The following is a 22,065-nucleotide window of genomic DNA, read 5'->3' on the forward strand; positions in this document are numbered from 1 at the left end:
ACTGCTACCAATCAGTCGCTAACCAGTTTGGAGTGGGAAAGTCGACCACTGGATTCGTGTTGACAGAAGTGTGCAGAGCCATTAATCGCACCTGCGCCGAAAGACCATGACTCTGGGCAATGTGCGTGACATTGTGGATGGCTTTGCACAAATGGCTTTCCCTAACTGCAGAAGGGTGATAGATGGTGCACACACTCCAATTCTGGCACCAGACCACCTAGCCACTGAGTACATTAATCACAAGGGGTATTTCTCAATGGTTCTCCAGGCGCTTGTGGATCACCGTGGGCATTTCACAGACATTAACGCAGGCTGGTCCAGAAAGGTGCATGACACATGCATCTTTCAGAACACTGGCCTGTTCAAGAAGCTGCAATCCAGGACTTTCTTCCCAGACCAGAAGATCACCGTAGGGGAAGTCAAAATGCCCACTGTGATCCTGGGAGACCCTGCCTACCCCCTAATGCCGTGGCTCATGAAGCCATACATGGGGCACCTTGACAGCAGCAAGGAGTGGTTCAACAACAGGCTGAGAAAGTGCAGAATGACTGTTGAGTGTGCGTTTGGCCATTTAAAAGCCTGCTGGTGCTGCCTCTATGGGAAGCTGGACAGGGCCGATGACAATATTCCTATGCTTATAGCCGCATGCTGTACGCTCCATAATATTTGTGAAGGGAAGGGTGAAAGCTTCACTTGGAGCTGGACCGCAGAGCCTCAGCACCTGGAGGCTGAACAGCCAGAGACCAGGGCTATTAGAGGGGCACAGCGTGGGGCCATAAGAATCAGGGATGCCTTGAGACAGCAATTTGAAGCTGAAAGCCACTAATATTTGTTGCTATGCTTGGGATTGCAGTGCTTGTAATGCTAGGAGGTGATTGGTGCACAAGATGCATGAAGGGGCCTTAACATTATTGTATGTTGCTTTGCAGTGCTATTTTGCTTTCACTTAATAGAATAAAGATTGCTTCCAAACAAACACAATTCTTTTATTAAAAGAAAAGAACAGGAGGAGAGAATCAAATGAAAAAAATTATCATCAGGGAAGGGGAGGGGCTATGGGGGGAAGGGAAGTTCTCAAGGGGAGGAGGGGTCCCAGGAAAGCTACAGATTTGTGTATGTCCAGGGATCATACCAAACCTTCTCCTTTGGAGTACAATGCACCCGGTGCTGTACTCCAGAGGAGTGGAATACTGTGGGTAGAGAGTGGAGCCAGGAGGTTGATAAGAGTGTGTTGGCGGTGTGCAGGGGGCTCATGGGAAAGTTTTGCGACAGCGGCTGCAGGGGAGGGCGGGCGTGGAGCTGCTCGGTTTGAAGAGCTAGTATCTCCTGGAGCATGTCCACTTGGCACTCCATAACTGTTATGAGCCACTCTGTGGCTTCTTTCTGGTGTGCTGTGTTCTCCTTTCGGTCCTTCTTCTCACTGTCCCACCACTCCTTCAATTCCTGTTTCTCGGAGGCCAAGTACATCATAACCTCACACAGAAAGTCCTCCTTAGTTCTTCCTGGATGCTTTCCAATTCTGCACAGCCATTCTGCCACCAGTATGGGAGGCTGGCCTCCCACAGTCATCTCTGTGAAGTTTAAATGCAACATTTTACAGAAGCAGTATTGTTTGCAACACAGACAACAGTGATTCAGTGCTTTAAAACAGCCAGTACTCACACACCTGTCACTAACTGGCTAACCCCAGGCAAGCACACGTGAGCCACAAGACCCCCAGAATGGTGAGTAGGGTAAATCACTATTCCCAGACCCTGCTGTACACTTGGCACGAGGCTTTTGGGGAGAGCCAGCACTGTAGGGTGGGCCTGATAATAATTTCTGTCCCCACACTTTCCATAGGAGGTGATCATTATGGAAGATATCTTTCTGCTGAGGGTGAGCAGGGAATCAAGGGAGGGTCTTCTCCAAGACTGCGGCTTACGCCCTGGCACTTATGCAGCTAGCCTGTGTGCAGCAATGGTCCCCCCCGCACATCATGGCAAAGTGGCGCGGGAAAGTAATCATTAATGGAGCAAGAAACAAAGCAGCTCTTCCGAGGAACCTCTGGTAGTGGATTGCCCAGTATCTCCATGAGAGTTTCCTGGAGATCTCTGAGGGAGATTCCTGTGAAGTGAGGGAGTTTATCAACAGCCTGTTCCGCCACTCAGACTAGGCATGCGGTGGGAGACAAGCCACCCAACAACTCGCTTCGTCAGTTCCCAAAATCAGATCCACTTACCGGGGCCTCCTCTCCTGTTTACGCTTCACTAAGCTCTGACTGCTGCGACTGGCTAGGCTCCTCCAGGGTAGAAAAGAGCTCCTGACTGCATGCAACTCTGACATCCGAGTCATCCTTTGCCTCTGGGTCCCCTTCCCCCTCTTCATCCAAGATTTCCTCCTCCTGACTCAGTCCACTCTCAACTGGCATGTGAGCCAACGAAGTATCCACAGGGGCCTTCGCAGTGGAGGTGGGATCGCCACCGCATATCGTGTCCAGCTCTTTGTAGAACCGGCAGCTCGTGGGTGCAGCACAGGAGTGGCGGTTTGCCTCCCACACCTTCACTTTTACCCTACACTGCAATGAGTCCCAGTCATGGCCCATTTCTAGCATGCATCATGAAATCTGTCTGTAGGTATCATAATTCCTACGGCTGGAGAGCAGCTGGGACTGCTCAGCCTCCTCTCCCCAAATGCCAATTAGGTCCAGCAGCTTGGCCTGGTGCGTGGAGCAGGCATGGACACTTGGAAAGATGTGATGCAACCACTGCACGCATCAAACAGGAAGGGGACTTTCAAATTTGCAAAGGAATGTACTTGGTGGGGCTGACAGTTGGTCACCTACAGGCAGGGCAGTAGAGTTCAAACCGATGACCAGAGAGGTGAGTACAGGCATTGTGGGATACCTCCTGGAGGCCAATCGCAGCGCTGTAATCGACCAGGGTGTCTACACTGGCACCGTGGTGCTGTAGCCCCAGCGCAGAAAGCCGTACGCCTCTCGTCGGGGTGGTTTTTTTATAGCACAGCAGTTTCTGCGCACTAAGTGACTTGGCAGTGTGTGCACCTCGGGAGTTACAGTGCTCAAAGCTGCTTTAGTGTGCAGAAACTTGCCAGTGTAGATGGGGCCTAAGTAATTTTTAACTTGTTCTTTCCCTATTTTAGCCTCTGATCCTACCTCATTTTCATTGGCATTCACTATGTTAGACATCCAATCAGCTCCACCCTTCTTGGTGAAAACCGAAATAAAGAAGTCACTAAGCACCTCTGCCAATTCCATATTTTCTGTTATTTCCCACCCTCCCCCTCATTACATAATGGGCCTACCCTGTCCTTGGTCTTCCTCTTGTTTCTAATGTATTTGTAGAATGTTTTCTTGTTACCCTTTATGTCTCTGGCTAGTTTGATCTCGTTTTGCGCCTTAGCCTTTCTAATTTTGTCCCTACATACTTGTGTTGTTTGTTTATATTCATCCTTTGTAACTGGACCTAGTTTCCACTTTTTGTCGGACTCTTTTTTGAATTTCAGACCACTGAAGATCTCCTGGTTAAGCCAGGGTGGTCTCTTGCCATACTTCCTATCTTTCCTATGCAGTGGGATAGTTTGCTCTTGCGCCCTTAATAATGTCGCTTTGAAAAACTGCCAACTGTCTTCTATTGTTCTAAACTTGCTTCCCATGGGACCTTACTTACTAACTCCCTGAGTTTGCTAAAATCTGCCTTCTTGAAATCCATTGTCTTTATTTTGCTGTTCTCCCTCCTACCATTTCATGATCGCTTTCATCCAGGCTGCCTTCCACTTTCAAAATCTCAATCAGTTCCTCCTTATTTGTCAAAATCACATCTAGAACAACCTCTCCCCTAATAGCTGTCTCCACCTTCTGAGATATAAAATTGTCTCCAATTCATTCCAAGAACTTATTGGATAATCTGTGCCCTGCTGTGTTAGTGCAATGTCTTAGTACATATTGATCTGGAATTTCATTAGACAGAGAGAAAAATTATAGAAGAATTTATTAGAGTAAGTGGCAATGGGTAGTGCTGTCTGATTTAACATGAGATACTCTAGAGGTGGTCAGAAGAGGGGAAGTTATTCCATACCAGGCCTGCAATCGTTTTTTTTAAAAAGCCATAAATTGTATAGGTTAATAATATGTACAGAGAAAATGCTCCAGGGGCCACAAAGTATCCTTGCAAAATTCCACTCATCCAAGGGAGAGGGGGTTGTTTGTTTTGGTTTTGCACAGGCAAATGAAATATCATTTGTTTCCTCACTATCCTCATGATAGAGTGAGCAGACTTTATGACCAGGCTGGTAGATTTTCATGACAATTTTGCAATGCTGACTTATAGACATGAAGAAAGAACTGGACTGTGGCATATCTTCTTCCAGTGGAGAATGATGGATATTTTGAAGTTTATATGATTCCCTAAGAGTCTATGTGCCAGATTCTCAGTGTAATATGCCATAGTTCCGTCCAAGTCAGTTAAATCAATTTACACCTCTGAGTACCTGATCCATTGTTTATTACATATGACCCCTCCAATCCATCTAAGAATATGATTTTATGGATTTAGAGTGCTTAGATGTTCCTGTGGGGAAATTAAAAGATCAAGGATCTCTACTAATGTATTACAAGCTGGAAAAGGTAAGACTGGAGTACATGCACCGAATTCTTCTTTATTTTAATGTCACAAACCACACAAAATACCCTGCTGCGCTAAGCCAGCCAAACAAAAGAAGATGAATTAAAAGAGGAAGAAAAAAGAAAGATGAAATATAATCTCCAAACAGAAGAAAACTATAAATATAGTCATGCTGTGGAATACCTCTAAAACAATGTAGCTGCATTTGGATGAGTTCACCTTTTTCATATTGCAATAGAGGTCAAAACCACCACCTTAAGATTAAATACTGTAAACAATATGCCACTGGGGGAATAGTCAGCTGATTAGAAGCAGAAAGGATTATTTACATAAAACAACTACATTTACTGTATGATTTGTATAATACTTTTTGCAAGTCTCAAAGTTAACAAATTATAAACTACTATGTACATTTAGGGTTCATTTTCTTTTTCTACCACTGAAATGTAGCTACCAAGGAACTGCAATGTTGCCTAGTCTCACAATTTTATTGAGAGATTTACAATTTTGTGTGTTTTTCATAAAGTCCCAGCTATCAGATTCAATTATTATGTGAGAATCTCAACTTTCATTTTAATGAAAAGAAGTTTCTATCCTTCATGGTTGCAGGGAAAAGCTTGAAAACAGGGACCCTAAATGCACCAACACCAGCAGCCAAATAAAAAGAATCCCAACATTCTTTTAAATCTCAATCTCATGATTTTGGGGGCTTGGCTCATGTTTTTTTTAATGCTTGCAGTGAGAGGTACTGGCAGCCAGTATTGTTGTACGGTGCCACCAACACAACGGTCTAGGACCTTTTCTTCTTCAGCCCTTTTGTGGAGAACAGGACTGCTAGCAGTTATATTCTTGTGAAATCCTCATTCTTGCTGAGTGCAAGGACCCCCACTCTTGTATCCAGCCCTTTGTGCTCTCTCACGCCCTTTCAGGAGTCTGCCACTATCTAACTCTGTATGTTTATAGCAGAATTTTGAACAAGAAGAAGATTTCTGATACAAACCCTAAAAGACCAAAAAAGGTCCCAGGATAGGACACATACAACATTTAGAGACTTTCAGGTTTTCACTTTTCAAAGGAAATGAGTATGTCTAGTAAACAAATAGTATCAGATTGCTGATAGATTATTTCAAACTGGAACAGGTACAGAGACAGGCTACTAGGACGACTGGAAAAAGGCTAATGTAGTGCCCATCTTTAAAAAAGGGAAGAAGGAGGATCCTGGGAACTACAGGCCGGTCAGCCTCACCTCAGTCCCTGGAAAAATCATGGAGCAGGTCCTCAAGGAATCAATTCTGAAGCACTTAGAGGAGAGGAAAGTGATCAGGAACAGTCAGCATGGATTCACCAAGGGCAAGTCATGCCTGTCTAATCTAATTGCCTTCTATGACGAGATAACTGGCTCTGTGGATGAAGGGAAAGCAGTGGACGTGTTGTTCCTTGATTTTAGCAAAGCTTTTGACATGGTCTCCCACAGTATTCTTGCCAGCAAGTTAAAGAAGTAAGGACTGGATGAATGGACTATAAGGTGGATAGAAAGCTGGCTAGATTGTCGGGCTCAGCAGGTAGTGATCAATGGCTCCATGTCTAGTTGGCAGCCAGCATCAAGTGGAGTGCCCCAAGGGTCGGTCCTGGGGCCGGTTTTTTTCAATATCTTCATAAATGATCTGGAGGATGGTGTGCATTGCACCCTCAGCAAGTTTGCAGATGACACTAAACTGGGAGGAGAGGTAGATACGCTGGAGGGTAGGGATAGGATACAGAGGGACCTAGACAAATTGGAGGATTGGGCCAAAAGAAATCTGATGAGGTTCAACAAGGACAAGTGCAGAGTCCTGCACTTAGAACGGAAGAATCCAATGCACCGCTACAGACTAGAGACCGAATGGCTCGACAGCAGTTCTGCAGAAAAGGACCTAGGGGTTACAGTGGACAAGAAGCTGGATATGAGTCAACAGTGTGACCTTGTTGCCAAGAAGGCCAATGGCATTTTGGGATGTATAAGTAGGGGCATTGCCAGCAGATCGAGGGACATGATCATTCCCCTCTATTCGACACTGGTGAGGCCTCATCTGGGGTACTGTGTCCAGTTTTGGGCCCCACACTACAAGAAGGATGTGGAAAAATTGGAAAGAGTCCAGCAGAGGGCAACAAAAATGATTAGGGGACTGGAACACATGAGTTATGAGGAGAGGCTGAGGGAACTGGGGATGTTTAGTCTACAGAAGAGTAGAATGAGGGGGGATTTGATAGCTGCTTTCAATTACCTGAAAGGGGGTTCCAAAGAGGATGGCTCTAGACTGTTCTCAGTGGTAGCAGATGACAGAACAAGGAGTAATGGTCTCAAGTTGCAATGGGGGAGATTTAGGTTGGATATTAGGAAAAACTTTTTCACTAGGAGGGTGGTGAAACACTGGAATGCATTACGTAGGGAGGTGGTGGAATCTCCTTCCTTAGAAGTTTTTAAGGTCAGGCTTGACAAAGCCCTGGCTGGGATGATTTAATTGGGGATCGGTCCTGCTTTGAGCAGGGGGTTGGACTAGATGACCTCCTGAGGTCCCTTCCAACCCTGATATTCTATGATTCTATGATCCGAGGAATGGAAAACCTGTCTTATGAAAGGAGACTCAAGGAGCTTGGCTTGTTTAGCCTAACTAAAAGAAGATTGAGGGGAGATATGATTGCTCTCTATAAATATATCAGAGGGATAAATACCGGAGAGGGAGAGGAATTATTTAAGCTCAGTACCAATGTGGACACAAGAAGAAATGGTTATAAACTGGTCATTGGGAAGTTTAGACTTGAAATTAGATGAAGGTTTCTAACCCTCAGAGGAGTGAAGTTTTGGAACTGCCTTCCAAGGGAAGCAGTGGGGGCAAAAGATTGATCTGGCTTTAAGATTAAACTCGATAAGTTTATGGAGGAGATGGTATGATGGGATAACATGATTTTGGTAATTAAATATTCATGGTAAATAGGCCTAATGGCCTGTGATGGGATGTTAGATGGGGTGGGATCTGAGTTACCCAGGAAAGAATTTTCTGTAGTATCTGGCTGGTGAATCTTGCCCATGTGCTCAGGGTTAGCTGATGGCCATATTTGGGGTCAGGAAGGAATTTTCCTCCAGGGCAGATTGGAAGAGGCCCTGGAGGTTTTTCGCCTTCCTCTGTAGCATGGGGCACGGGTCACTTGCTGGAGGATTCTTTGCTCCTTGAAATCTTTAAACCACGATTTGAGGACTTCAATAACTCAGACATAGGTGAGAGGTTTTTCGCAGGAGTGGGTGGGTGAAATTCTGTGGCCTGCGTCGTGCAGGAGGTCAGACTAGATGATCATAATGGTCCCTTCTGTCCTTAGTATCTATGAATCTATGAAAATTGCAACACTGGGCCAACTTTCTGGTTCTAGTTTGGATAGAGATGCCACCCCACAAAATAACCATTCTTGCAAGCATTTAGAAAAGATGATAAAAATGTGTCACTGATCTGACAATTTCTACCAGTCAAAATAACAGAAATCTAGCTGTATCAGCTATTCAAATGATGTTTCCACCCTTTAGGGCAGTGGTTTTCAAACTCTGGGTCACGACCCAGTACTAGGTCATGGAATGTAAGGCACCAGGTTGCGGCAGCTCTGGTCAGCACCACCGACTGGGCCGTTAAAAGTCCCATTGGCGGTGCTGCCTGGCTAAGGCAGACTAGTCCCTACCTGCTCCAACACTATTCTGCGCCCCAGAAGCGGCCAGGAGCAGATCTGGATTCTAGGCAGGGTGGGGCCCCGGGCCTCTGCGTGCTGCCCCGAGCACCAGCTCCTGGCCAATGGGATCGGGGTGGTGGGGGGCGGTGCCCACGGGAGAGATCCACACAGAGCTGCTTGCGTGCCTCCGCCTAGGAGCCGGACCTGCTGCTGGATGCTTCTGGGATGCAGCGCAGTCCATGGTGCCAGGACAGACGGGAAGCCTGCCTCTGCACCCCAGCTGCGCCACTGACCAGGAGCCGCCAGAGGTAAGCCCACACCCCAATTCCCTGCCCCAGCCCAGAGCCCCTTCCTGCACCCCAAACCCCTCATCCCCGGCCCCAGCCCAGAGCCTGCACCCCCAGCCCAGAGCCCTGACTACCTTCCACACCCCAACCCCCTGCCCAACCCCAGAGACCCCTCCCACACCCTGAACTCCTCATTCCCGGCCCCACCCACCGCACCGCAACCCTCTGCCCCAGCCCTGAGCCCCTCCCACACCCCAAGCTCCTCATCCCTAGCTCCATTGGCATCAACAATTTTCTTCAACTGGGTCGCCAGAAAAAAAGTTTGAAAACCACGGCTTTAGGGCAATCATCTCTCAAGAACAGCTTGTGATGATTCAAAGCAATCAGATCCAAACCTAACCTCTACCCCTAATTCCACCTCAAATCCAAACTTTGACTCCCACTAAAAATCTACTCCAAAGAAACATTCCTCAGCCCATCTCTAATTACCATACAGAACTGTTATCGGAAGAGCAAACTAATAGTCAGGTACAGGTGAGTGAAGCCAAAGCATTAGGTTGACTTATCAAGTATTTAACAGAGTATAACATATCTGTAAAACTGACTTATAAGAAATGAGGCCTCTGAAAGAGATTGGAGAGGAAGCATTCTAGAGGGTTCCCTAAAGCACATTAATACTCGGAAATCAGTTCTTAAAATAAATTGGTTCCAGGTTCACATGAAAAGGACTGGGGATTTTCAAGTGGAAAGAGCTCTACTTTATGCGAATCAGTTTTCATTTCAATCACTCCACCCTTCCCCACATCTTTGAGAAATGCCATTTTGACACCAAGCTTCTGACTTAATTCACAGGGTATAGAAGACAAGAGATGGAATGTTGGGCTTTTAGAGAGCTTCTACTAAAGTTGTGAAACTTAGTGAAAAATGGTATGGATTTTCCTTTTTGATAGGTTTGAGGATTATCTTCCATCACTGGAAAAAGTTATAAAATGATATTCTGAGAGAATACCTGGAATTGATTTTTCAAAGGGTTTCTTTTGAAAGGATGATTTATAGATCACAAGACCAATGGGTCTTTTATCAAAGAAAATGGATTCCTTTTCTGCACTATTGAGAAAAGATTGATAGCATCCTATAGCATAGTGCTACTTGTGTAAGTTGTTTAGTGCTGGTAGATTACTACAGTTATATCAACTCACAACCTATTACACTGCACACAATACAATGCACATACTAAATTGCAGATGAAGTAAGTTCTTTCTGGTATATTTCAGGTTCCCTGAATGCAAGATTCTAGTACAATGCTATCTGTCATGATTTATCTTATTCTACTTTAGTCTATTGATCAGAGTCTAATTAGTTGTAGGATATGTGGCATGATAAATTGACACACATGTGTCCCATATATAGTTTTATTTTCTTTCCATGATTAAAAAGATGTGTATATGCAAGTATGTATGTAAATATGTGTGTACACATATATAAATATTAAATATTTGATGCATTATAGTCTGATCCCATTCCCATTCAAGCCCATGATTAAATTCCCATTGACTTTAGTGTGAGCAAAAATGAGTGGGGGATTTGTGTGGGGATACCTTGCAAAACTATATCCAGACAAGGGGAAATAGTTGGTGGTTTGTTTTGTTTTTTTAAGGACAAAAAATATCCCATTAGCTTTTTCATTATCATCATCAACTCTTCAAGGAGACGTTTTCCCCCAAGGGTTAGTCACTAAGATGTTAACAACCAGAAGAGAGTCTTAAACAATCTGACCAAAATTTACTTCCCATCTCAATTAAACCAGTTAATTTTATGTGGCATCTGTGATTTTATATTCCTATCAGACCCCCTGTCATCTAGACACACTTCCAAAATAGATGAATTGAAAAAATAAACAGAACATTTTCTTAATTCTTTTTAATTTGTACATAATAGAGAAACAAAAAATTGTGATTTGTTTGGTCTCTTGTGCAGGTTACCGTTAAATGGTAAGTTGCAATTCTTGCCTAAGATCATCCAAGACTACACAAGAATCTGCCCACTCTTATGCAGAAGTTGGGAAAAGGGGGAAGACAGCCATCTGCTTCTGTACCATTCCCTTCCCTGCACTTCCCTCTCACCCACCCCCCAACACAAACACACACAGGCACGCGCACACACACAAAACTCTGAGGAAGGCATTCCATCAATCTGGGCGTCCACATGGAAGAAGATGGTAGAGACCGGGGAAGAGTGTATGCGACAGGGGTGATGCAAATCATTTCCCCGCAACCACCCATTTTATAGAGCCTAAACTAAAAAATCTCAGGCTGTAATAATTCCCCAAAACCCTCCCTCATGGCCAGCAACAGGCAAGGGTGATTCCTGCTAGTGTTGGTCCAATGGGACCATTCTCCTTATGAACACAGAAGAGAGGGGTTTCCAGGGGCCAGAGTCAGCATCAAAACACAGGGTCTCGACAAAAATGGACTCCCACAGCTCTCCTGACCTACTGTCACCTCTTTTTGGACCCAGCAGTTAGTCAACATTTGGTGCCTTGCCAGGTTGTTGCTGTTGGTTAGAGAAATTGATTATAGCATCAGGTATATTCTTATGCAATCCTGTTTATTTACAAAGAAGGTACAGTAGAACCTCAGTGTTACAAACACCTCAGGAATGGAGGTTGTTCATAACTCTGAACAAAACGTTATGGTTGTTCTTTCAAAAGTTTACAACTGAACATTGGATTCATACAGCTTCAAAACTTTACTATGCAGAAGAAAAATGCTGCTCCCCCCCCTTTTTTTTAGTAGTTTACATTTAACACAGTACTGTACTGTATTTGCACAGGGTTGTTTTGTCTCTGCTGCTGCCTGATTGTGTACTTCTGGTTCCAAATGAGGTGTGTGGCTGACTGGTCAGTTCGTAACTCGGTGTTCATAACTCTGAGGTTCTACTGTACAGAGTCCTGTTTCCCTGAGCACAGTAAAACAAACACCAAAAAACAAACAGAAGCAAATAGATTCCTTGTTCACAATTTTCAGTTCTGCTCCTCTGATTAGTTCTGTGCCCCAAGTAGTTCTGTCTCTCTGCTCCCACTCAGGGCTCTCTCAGGGCTCCATTCATGACTGCTTCTCTTTCTGTCTGCAGGCTCTCTCTTTACTTTCTGCTGGCTTCCTTCCTCTCACTCACACACAGCTTGCCAGACAATCCCCAAGCCCTTGTGTTTGCACGCAGGGAATCCCCTCATGCTTAGCTTCTGATCAGGCCTTGCCATACAGCCCATTGCCTTGGGCAGTAGCCTCCTCTTGGTTCCAGCTCTCTTGCTACATAAGGGTGCATTTAATTGCTCTTCCATTGATCCTGAAAGAACAGAGCTTAAACACATCCATTGGCTTTAACTCAGCCTGTGATTGTTTACAGATCAAAGACTTACTTGATGGCAGTCATTAATGCCTTCCACCTAATATATTCTATGGGGATTAGCTACAGTATTGCCAACCCCAAGTGTTCAAAAATCATAGCAACACCCCAGAAAAGCACATTTGGCTTAAAAATCATGAGATATTTTAAAAAATACATTTGAACATAAGAACAGCCATACTGGGTCAGATCAATGATCCATCTAGGCCAGTAGCCTGTCTTCCAACAGTGGCCAATGACAGCTGCTTCACAGGGAGGAACAGAACAATTATTAAGTTATCTTTTTATTTGCCTTCTGGTTTCTCAGAAACATGTTTTCAGGCTTTTTCTTCACAAGCATAAAGACTAGAAACTTTTTTTTTTAAATGAAAACTGAGATTCTCTTGTCATGACTCGACTCCAGGAGCCAGGGACATAAGAACACCAAATATCACAAGTCTGTGAATAAACCTGGGCAGCATTGACACTGTGCCTTCTAAAGGAGAGATAGGAGAGAAACTCCACACGCTGATCACTCTTATGAAAAATATCATGTGTTGTATTGTAATAATGTGTTACAGAGTGGATTGGCATTTTACTTATTTGTGTTTGTTATCCTAAATCAATTGGACACTGTGATAAGGATGAGGATAAAGTCAGAACTAAATCTCCCACAGAAGTTGCTCTTTAATGGAATAGGCTCCTCTCTAATATACTTCAAGGACAGCTCTAGTTTTTTGTGTTTTATATTTCTCTAGTTCCATAGCAGCTAATAAGAGTTTTATTTCTCCAATGTTTTTGCTGTTGTCTATGTGCTTTGTTCTGTTGGGTTAATGTGGCATATCTCCAACACAGCCTTGGAAAATAATAATGTGATTTGGGTTTAGTATGATCATTAAACCTGATTAGCAAACTGTGCTCACAAAAATCCATAATTAGCTTGGAAGACAAGAAGATGGGGTTTTTTTGGCCAAGAAACAGAGAGGACCTTGCCTCAGTTAACTGGATGTTGTTGTTGTTGTAAACATTACTTTACCCTTTGCATTTTCATGCACGCTGTAAACATGTTTTTATAAAATATACCAAATCTGCTAAAACACTAAATTTTCCCTTAAAGTGATCTGTAAGTTTTTTTAAACAATCAATTTTTTTTTATGTTGCTGAACACACAAATAAGTGTAGAGCATCTTAGAGGTGAAGAATGGTTTCATGATTAGGGCACTAACCTAGTACTTAGGCTATCTAACTTCAATTCCCTGTTCTACTTCTTTTGTCCTTATGCACAGTGGTGGATTGCTGCATGGGCCAATGGGCTCTTGGCCGGGGCCTCCAGGAGTGCCAGAACTTTGACCACACACATTGCTCCTCTGCTCCCCTGCCCTGGGAACCCCACTCCCTAGCCAGGCCAGAAGCCAGAGCTGCCCAGGGAGCTCAGGTCACTGTGGGGAGCCCCAGACTCCCCACCTGCCCTTGGCAGGGGGGTGTGGTGCCTGAGAGCAGCTCCCAGCCCATATCCCTACACTTCCCCCCCACCCCCTCCCAGGGGAAGAGGATAGTCCAGGGGCAAAGGGGTTGGGGGGAGAGCATAGCCCTTTTAATAAAAGAAACCAGCTTTAGGGACAGGTGACAGTGGGGAGCACCTCATCATCAGCACCAGCCCCTGCTCAGCCAGGGCCAGCAGACTTTGTGTGTGGCTGCAGCTCCCAGGCCCGGCTCATAGGCGGCAGGTGAGGCCCGTTCTGGGTAGAGGGAGCCCGGCTTAGGGGAGGGGGAGGTTGCAATGTCAGGAGTCGGGGAGGGGACGGGGCAAGGTGTGGAGGATGAACATGGGGTCATGTGTCACTCTCCCTCCCATTTCTGCCTGCGCTGAGCAGCTCTGCTCAGCCTGAGGTTGCCAACTTTCTAATTGCTGAAAACTGGACACCCCTGCCCCGGCCCTTCCCCCAGAGGTCCCACGCCAGCCTTGTCCCTCAGGCCCCACCCCCCGCTCACTCCTCCCCGCAGCTCCCGCCGTCGTTCGCTCCCCCTCCGCCCCATCGCTCGCTCGCTCCCTCCTGTCCCGGGACTCACCTGCCAAGCCAGGCTGGAAGGAGCTGAGGTGGAGCCTGCCTGCCCAATCATGGCATGGCAGGGCAGAGGAGGGGGTCAGTCCCTGAAGCGAGAGGCTGAGGCGGGGACGCAGCAGGGCGGGAGGGGGCAGTTCCCAGAGCAAGGAGCGGGGGCAGGAAGGTGGACAGGATCCCCCCCGACCCAGGCAGTGGCAGCGCGAGTGCTGGCACCTACCTCTGTGCCGGAGAGGCTGGAGCTGGGTCTGGGAGCCAGCCAGCCACTTCTCTCCCCCAGCAGCTGAGCAGGGGGCAGCTCCTCCAGGCTCCAGCAGCAGCTGCTGCTCTTCTGCCCTCTTGGCGAGGAGCTGCTTGAGGTTACTCTGGTGACCAGACTTTTAGTGTCCGCACTGCTGACTGGACACTGCCAGGTCCCCTTTTCAACTGGACTTTCCGGTCCAATGGGGAAGGGAAGGGGAATGGGGGAGGAGGGGATGGGGGGAAGAAGCAGTGGGAAAGTGAGGCGGGGAAGAGGCAGTGGGGAAGGTGGGAGGAGGGGGAAGAGGCAGTGGGGAAGGGAATGGGGTTGGGGGTAGAGAAAAGGAATGGGGAGAGGAGCAGGGCCCCATGGCAAGGGGAGTATAGGGGGGTCCCAAAAATGCTTTCTGCCCAGGGCCCTAAAATCTTAATCCACCTCTACTTATGCATAGCACTTAATCTCTCTGCACCTCAGTTCCCCATCTGTAGAATGGGGATAATAGTACTTCCCTACCTCAGAGGGGTCTTGTGAGGATAGTTGGAGGGGATGGTATGATGGGACAGCCGATGATGGCATGTGGCCCATGGCAACTACCAGTAGCAAATATCCTCAGCTGCTGGAGACAGGACAATAGATGGGGAGGGCTCTGAGTTACTACAGAGAATTCTTTCCCAGGTATCTGCCTGGTGAGTCTTGCCCACATGCTCAAGGTCTAACTGATCGCCATATTTGGGGTCAGGAAGGAAATTTTACCCCCATGTCAGACTGGCAGAGACCCTGGAGGGGTTTCGCCTTCCCCGCACCATGGGGCATGGGTCACTTGTAGGTTTAAACTAGCGTAAATGGTGAATTCTCTGTAACTTGAAGTCTTTAAATCATGATTTTAGAACTTCTGTAACTCAGCCAGAAGTTAGGGGTCTATTACAGGAGTGGGTGGGTGAGGTTCTGTGGCCTGCGATGTGCAGAAGGTCAAACTAGATAATCATAATGGTCCCTTCTGACCTTAAAGGCTATGAGTAAAATATACTAGAGAGTCTGGGATGCTCAGATGCTTTGGTAGTGGAAGCTATGCAAATAGCAAAAATCAGTACATTTTCCAATATAAATAATTCGGACTTACCTATTTTTTCTGTTTCTCAGGTACATGCCCCTGTGGCTAACAAACTCTTATTCCATTACATCCCAACATGTGCTGCTCCAGCAAAGTCACCATTACCATTCAGCATTGTTGGGTCATAGAGTCTTCCCATGGGGATTTAGGTCTGTCTGTGGCAGATTAAGTTGGGATCAATGTTTGGATCAATCTGGCCCTGACCTCTGAATAAAGATATTTTCCAGCAACACACCCCTGCCGCCCCCACAACTCCACTCCGCCTCCTGCAAACACAGATGCACACCCCTCTCTACATGGATTTAGGGAGTTTTCAATGGAGATCCCACTTGATTTTTTCCAGTCACATCACCCCAGAGAGTGGTTTTAAGGCCCTGCATTTTTGGATGATGGAGACCATATGTAGCTTTATTTTGTTGTCTTACCAAGAGTTTGAAGATCTGTAACAAAGCCTTTCCCCTCCCCAATGTGGCAGGATAACAGAGCATCAAAGGGTATGTCAAGGCTGATTCCCCACTCTGGGCACTTTGAGTGCAGAAGGTGGGGATCTGCGAGGATTCTAAAAATTAATACTGGCCACTCCAGGCAAGTATTAAATTGCCAAGGTCACAGCTTCTCTCTGACCTTCGATGGGTAGATGCTGCCACCAGCCAAATGCAAAATCCCTTGGAACCCAGGAAGGGACACTTGGGAATTCCTTCCTGTGGGATACCCTCAAGCCCTTTCACACACACCCCCCGCCCCTCCAGGAAAGAACGGAGAAAGGAAAACAAAGAAATCAGCTATTGTCACCAGCTAACTAAAAAACCTGTGCACAACCTCTTAAGACACAAAAACCCAAATCCTGATCTTAAAAAAAGGTAAATTTTATTAAAAACAAAAAGAAAATATATCTGAAAACTCAGATTATTGCTAGATTTTTAAAAGAGCAATTCCAAAAATTAAGCACCCAAAATAGTTTTCTGGGGGTTCAGTTTAAAGGTTACAAGCAACGAAAGCATCTGGGGTTAGCACAGAGGAATCCACAAGCCATAAGAAATAAACAAACTAAACCTAATCATGTCTTCCTACACATTTTCTGATCTACTTACATATTTGGGTTCCAAATAAGCAATTCTAGGTATGATTCTGATGATTTTCATACCTGGCCTTCAGCTTCTCACAACATAACTGCTACCCTGCTTCCCTCTTCCCCGGAGAACCACAACACACAACAAAGGGGAGTCTTGTTTCAATTTTAAAAAGTTCTAGCCCTCCCATTGGCTTTTTTGGTCAGGTGCCCACTCCCTTTCCTTTTACCTGTGGACTTGTTAACCCTTTACAGGTAAAGCAAGTAGAGAACTATCAAAAGGGATTCTATAGCTAACTGGCTGGCTGGGTGTCCACAAAAGAGAGATACCCCCCCCCCCGCCCTTTCATTTATCATAGGGTAAAATTCACCCCTGTGCAGAGGAGTAGAACAACAAAGCCTATGCAACACTTAAGTGCTATTTGTACACTGAACTCAGTTCAGAGACTTGGGTTATATCCTTCATGACTGAATGATGTTAAGGTTTGAAAAGTTGCTGTTTAAATATTGTTGTAATGTGGTGGAAATGTTAAGGAAATTTGCAAATGTGAACGTAAACATATGCTCATTATAAAAATGACACATGCAGGACCATACATCTCTAGGGAGTAAAGATGGAAATAGATGATCCCTACTTAAATATGAGAAATAAAGAGCTCACTTCAAAGAAACCCACACTGGCCTCTTTTGTGCATATGTACAGGCTTAGCACCAGTATATGCATGTGCAATTGATAGAATTTACTTGTGCAAAATCCATTGGGACAGGGTTTTTCCACCCCAGCACCAGGCTTTAATCAGATGGATAAAATAATCTGCATTAACGTATCCTGACATTTTTCACTTGTAGAGTGGAAGGGTAGGTATATCGTCATATAACTGAAGACCATACTATTGGCATTTATATACTCAACAGAGCAGACAAACTGCATGTGTCAAGTGGTGATGGTCTCAAATCATAAGATGCGAAGAATCTATAGGGGGCAGAGTTAAGGTTAGCATATGAAGCCACTATCTGGAGTTTAACAACAGATATTTAGGCCATCAGCTACCTTCCATTGACGTGAATAGAAAGACTCCAAATGATTTGGAGGAGTTGGATCAGGTACTATAAATACCTTATGAAATTTAAATATGTATTGCAAAACTATACAACTACATCATACAAACCAAATCAATGGAAACGTTCTTTACCTTCCTCTTTTCACACTTACATGAATTGCCACTTCCCTGTCATTTAATAGTTTAAAAACAAATGAAAAAAGAGTCAGACACCAAATTAATGATGAACAGAGAGAAGCGATGATTTCCTATTTTAGAAGCAACAAAAAGTTTAGAATAACCTTCAAGTGTCATCAGGAAAGGCAATGCAGAAATTCTCCCTCTTTCATGACACAATTCTGTCAATTAGTTGAATATAGCAATTAACAACCCTTTTCTTTATTATTTGTGAAGAACCAAAACTTTCTAAGGATGATAAATGACTCCTTGGAAAATGCAATGCTGAGTTCTGCTAAATTTGCACTTTTCTTTTCTCCCTCCCACCCCCCACCAATTCTTTCACATAATCAATGGGGGGAAAACATCCCAAGGAAGAAAACACCAAGGAGTGATCTAAATGAAAATAAAGTGCCTTTCCATTCTGCAAATGACCAGTTTGAGGACACATTCCTACCCACAGTAATTAACGGAAAAGCTAACATTGTTAGCAAAATTAGGAACTGAACCTCATTTTAATTGTTTTGAAACTAAATAAAAAATACCCAGTGTATTCAGATTATGACCTTTGAGAATTCTGGCTTCATTAGCATTTCAAACAGCACAGCACAAAATTAAGATAGGAAATAGACTTACAATGTTCCTTCATCTAAAGTGGTATGTATCATTAATGTGCATATAATTAAGAGCTGCCAATGTTTGTCCATTTGTCTCTACTAATAATGGCATATTATGCAAATAGCATTTTTTCCCACTGATATTTATTTGGGGGTTATTCTTTCAGTTTATTTCAAGTGTATTGATTAAGGCAAATTATTCTTCTCCCGCAATCCGGAGCAGAGAGAGAGGGGCATTGCATTGCCCCATCAGCCTGGGATAAAATAATCACACAAGTCAGAGACAGCATGCAGTTATACCACACTGTGCTGTGATCCTTTCAAATCTCACAGGGCTAGGCTAACTGGGAGACCACAAGGAACCATCTAGGTGCTCCAGGCAGTGGTGCTGATGCTTCAGTAGGTGGCACATCTCTCTCTGAGGTATACCTTGTTGCTAGAAGATACTAGCCTGCTGAAGGGGACATCCTTTTTTTGTTGTTTTTCTCTTTTTAATGAGACATGAAAACAACGTTCTGACCATTTGCCATCATTACAGGTACCTAATTGTTATGTACGTTACTAAACAGCTGCCGCATTCCACCCAAGAGAGAGCTGCATTTCAGTGGTGAGTGAAGTTTTTCCTATATACCTCTTACCTAATTCAGAGGAATGCAACTTAATACATACCGAAAAGCACTTCTGAATCTTTAGATGAAAAATGCTATAGAAAAATAAGCCTTTACTGACAGGTCTATTGATCATATCAAATGCAGCCTCCTGCCAGTGCAGGATTTTTCTTTGTAGCATTAGGGGCAATGGGCCTGTTTCACCACTGCATAACTTCAGTTTACACCATGGTAACTCCATTGAAATCAATGGAGTTATGCTGGCATAAAATTGGAGTAAACATTTTAGTGGATCAGGCCCAGTGTCGAGTGGTAAGAACAAAGGCTTGGAAGTCAGGACACCTGGCTTCTATTCCTCAATTCCTTCTAAATTTCCTTGTAGCCTTGGGCAAGTTACAGACTCTGTAAACCTCAGGCTCCTGATCTATCAAATGGTGATAATATCCACCTCTGTAAATATTTTTAGATCCTTCCATGGAAAGTGATAAAACACCTTATCTAAAATATCATTCGTTGGCATGACTCATCAAGACGCTACATCTGCTTTGTGCTGCTCCACTGGCAAAACCAGCAAAGCCAGGGTTACAGCTGCTTTGGGTTGCCAGAGCAGCACAAAGCAGATGGAACATCCTGGTGAATGTGGTCGTTTATCATTACGAAGAATTACATTCTCCAGTACATTCTCTGTTTACATGTCTCGAGCAGTGGCGCTTCCACCACTCTCCCCCGGAGAATATTCCACATTCTAATAGACCTCAATGTTAGGAATTTTTTCCTGATATTCCGCCTAAATTATCCATTACTTAATTTCATCCCATGACTCCTAGACATATACCTCCTTGGATGATCCTGAACTACCCTCTTGATGTTTATAACCTTAAAATACAATACCTGCAGGCAGTTATACTGCCTCTGTCATCAGCTGATTAAGCCCTATGATGTGTTCTTTTTATTCTTTTCTGTTTAGACAGGCCTGACTGACAGCCTCATAAGACTATGCAAGAAACATAGAGGTAAGACGCCATTGGACCAGGAAGTTCATGAACAGTTGATTGGTTGCTTGGTGGTCTTGGCTCCTCCTCCGTATTTCTATATGCTATCCTGCATTAAATGACAGCTAAAGCACACCCATCTACTCTCCTAATGTCACTTTTCCATGTACTTGCCAGAGTGATGTTAAATGACCACAAATGGAGGGGAAAGTGGTCTGCTCTAGGACAAATGGGAGGGGAGGAGTCCACAAGACCACCTTTATATTAAAATGTTGTGCATACTATAAATAAGTTTAAGAACCACTGGAGAAGGTAGACAGACATTTGTCTGGTTGGTTCACATAATGAAACTGAGTAAAAACGAGGATCGTTAGGCTGCTGTGCAATTGTCTCACTATCACAGATTAAAGTATCAACCTCCTAAGGGTTAAAGAAATAATTATTATGGGGCTAGGAGATTTATTAAACAGGAATAGCTCAAAGATTAACCAGATTTGCTGATCCCAGCAGAGAACTAAAATTAAGATATAATATTTTCTTTTTTCCTACCTGTTTATCAATGTTAAAAAAACAATTTATACTTTGAAGTTCTCTAGCTTGGCCAGTGTACTTCACAGCAGGCAGGTAATATTAAACTGTCTATCACAACACACTGCCCTTTCCCAGTTGTTATATTATCAAAGCCTATTGAGATTAGAGCCATGGGAACCTGAAGAAAATTCTTTCATTCCCTTTTTGCTCAGTGGCTGATAAAGTTAGAAGCCTGTGCTCCTGTTGTCATCTTTAATGGGGGAAAGTGAAATCCTAAAGGGTCCCCCAACAATACTCAATGCAATCAAGATTGGGAAATGTTACAAAAGTCCAATGAACTCACGTACACAGGTGTCACACAATATCTTCCTGGGATGCCATAACAAAGTGGGCAAATTAGCCAGGCAGGTACCAAAAGCCATTGTTTCCACTCAAAAACATTGGGGTAATCTGTTCAAAGATTACAGCCATCTATCACTTATGGCATGGATGAGAAAAAGATGTCTGAAGTTAAATCCTAACGAGAAGGAAGGGGAAAAAACTTTGAATAGCTTGCAACCACAGAACTGTCTCCATTAGCCAAAGACTTATGTCCACAAATCATCAAGATGGCCTGCAGTTCAAAGGTGTTTTTTAGATGCCTTGCTGGCTCTGGACTCACACATACCATCATTCAAGAAAAAATGCATCCTACCACTTCTGGATAGTACACAACAATACATCCTTACTGATCATGACCCGATCTTGATCATACATGCTCCAGTTACTCCTGGATTAGACTTTTGCAGTGCTGTTTATATAGGCTTCAGAGCATCAGCCCAGAGAAAACTGCTACTGGTGCATAATACATCAACATTTCTGCTCCACCTCTTTAGCCTAGAATCACTTGCAAACCACATTCTCCACTCTCCTCACTATCTCCCTGCAGAACACTGCATCAAGTTTAAAGTTAATCTCTAAATTCATATTTTCAAGGCTCTAAATGCTCTGGGACCAGGATACCTAAAAGACCACTTCTCTCTTGACAGCTCCACTCCTCAGAAACCATTTAACTGTCTATTGAAAGAATGAAATTTGTATGTGCAGGTGACAGGTCTTTCTTGGGTGATAGCCCAAGACTGTAGAAGTCACTCGCACAGGAGCTAAGGGTATGTCTATACTAGAGTTTTTAACTCAAGATTTAGTCATCTAACACCTCTGTACACACTAGTCTGGAACTCCACAAACATTTGTTCCAAGACACAAGCATCTGTGGTGTACACTAGGGCTCAACCCAGAGAAAACTGGTACAGCATATCTAGGGTAAACTACTAACAATTCTGTCCTGGGACAAACCATCCAGACAGCACATACAAAAGTGTTAACTGACATGAGTTACTTGGCGGTCAAACAAGTTAAAAATCTCTAATGTAGACAACCCAAAGTATGACAAGGAATCTCACCATACGCTGGCTTCACTTCTCCATCTTTGTTTTTCCATGAAGTAGGGCATGGCACAGTAGATAACATATATTTATTTCAAAGAAAAAGAAAGCATATCCACCTCATCTTTCCCTCTGAGCAGAGGAATGGAGAGAAAACCTCATAACAGAGGCTAGTCTCCATGTTTATTTTAACTCCGGCAGGCATT

General features: G+C 44.3%; 1 long non-coding RNA gene across 1 annotated transcript; it reads right to left on the reverse strand.

Moving 5' to 3' along the window:
- Positions 1 to 1,044: 1,044 nt before the first annotated feature.
- Positions 1,045 to 16,600, reverse strand: LOC311517135. Its single transcript, XR_014710610.1, has 3 exons — positions 16,546 to 16,600; positions 15,411 to 15,556; positions 1,045 to 1,571 (listed from the first exon to the last, which is right to left on the reverse strand). It is a non-coding gene; the product is annotated as an uncharacterized lncRNA (long non-coding RNA).
- Positions 16,601 to 22,065: the final 5,465 nt, after the last annotated feature.

The sequence above is a fragment of the Lepidochelys olivacea genome (assembly GCF_965140295.1).
Source record: "Lepidochelys olivacea isolate rLepOli2 genome assembly, chromosome: 2".
Lineage (NCBI taxonomy): Eukaryota > Metazoa > Chordata > Testudines > Cheloniidae > Lepidochelys > Lepidochelys olivacea.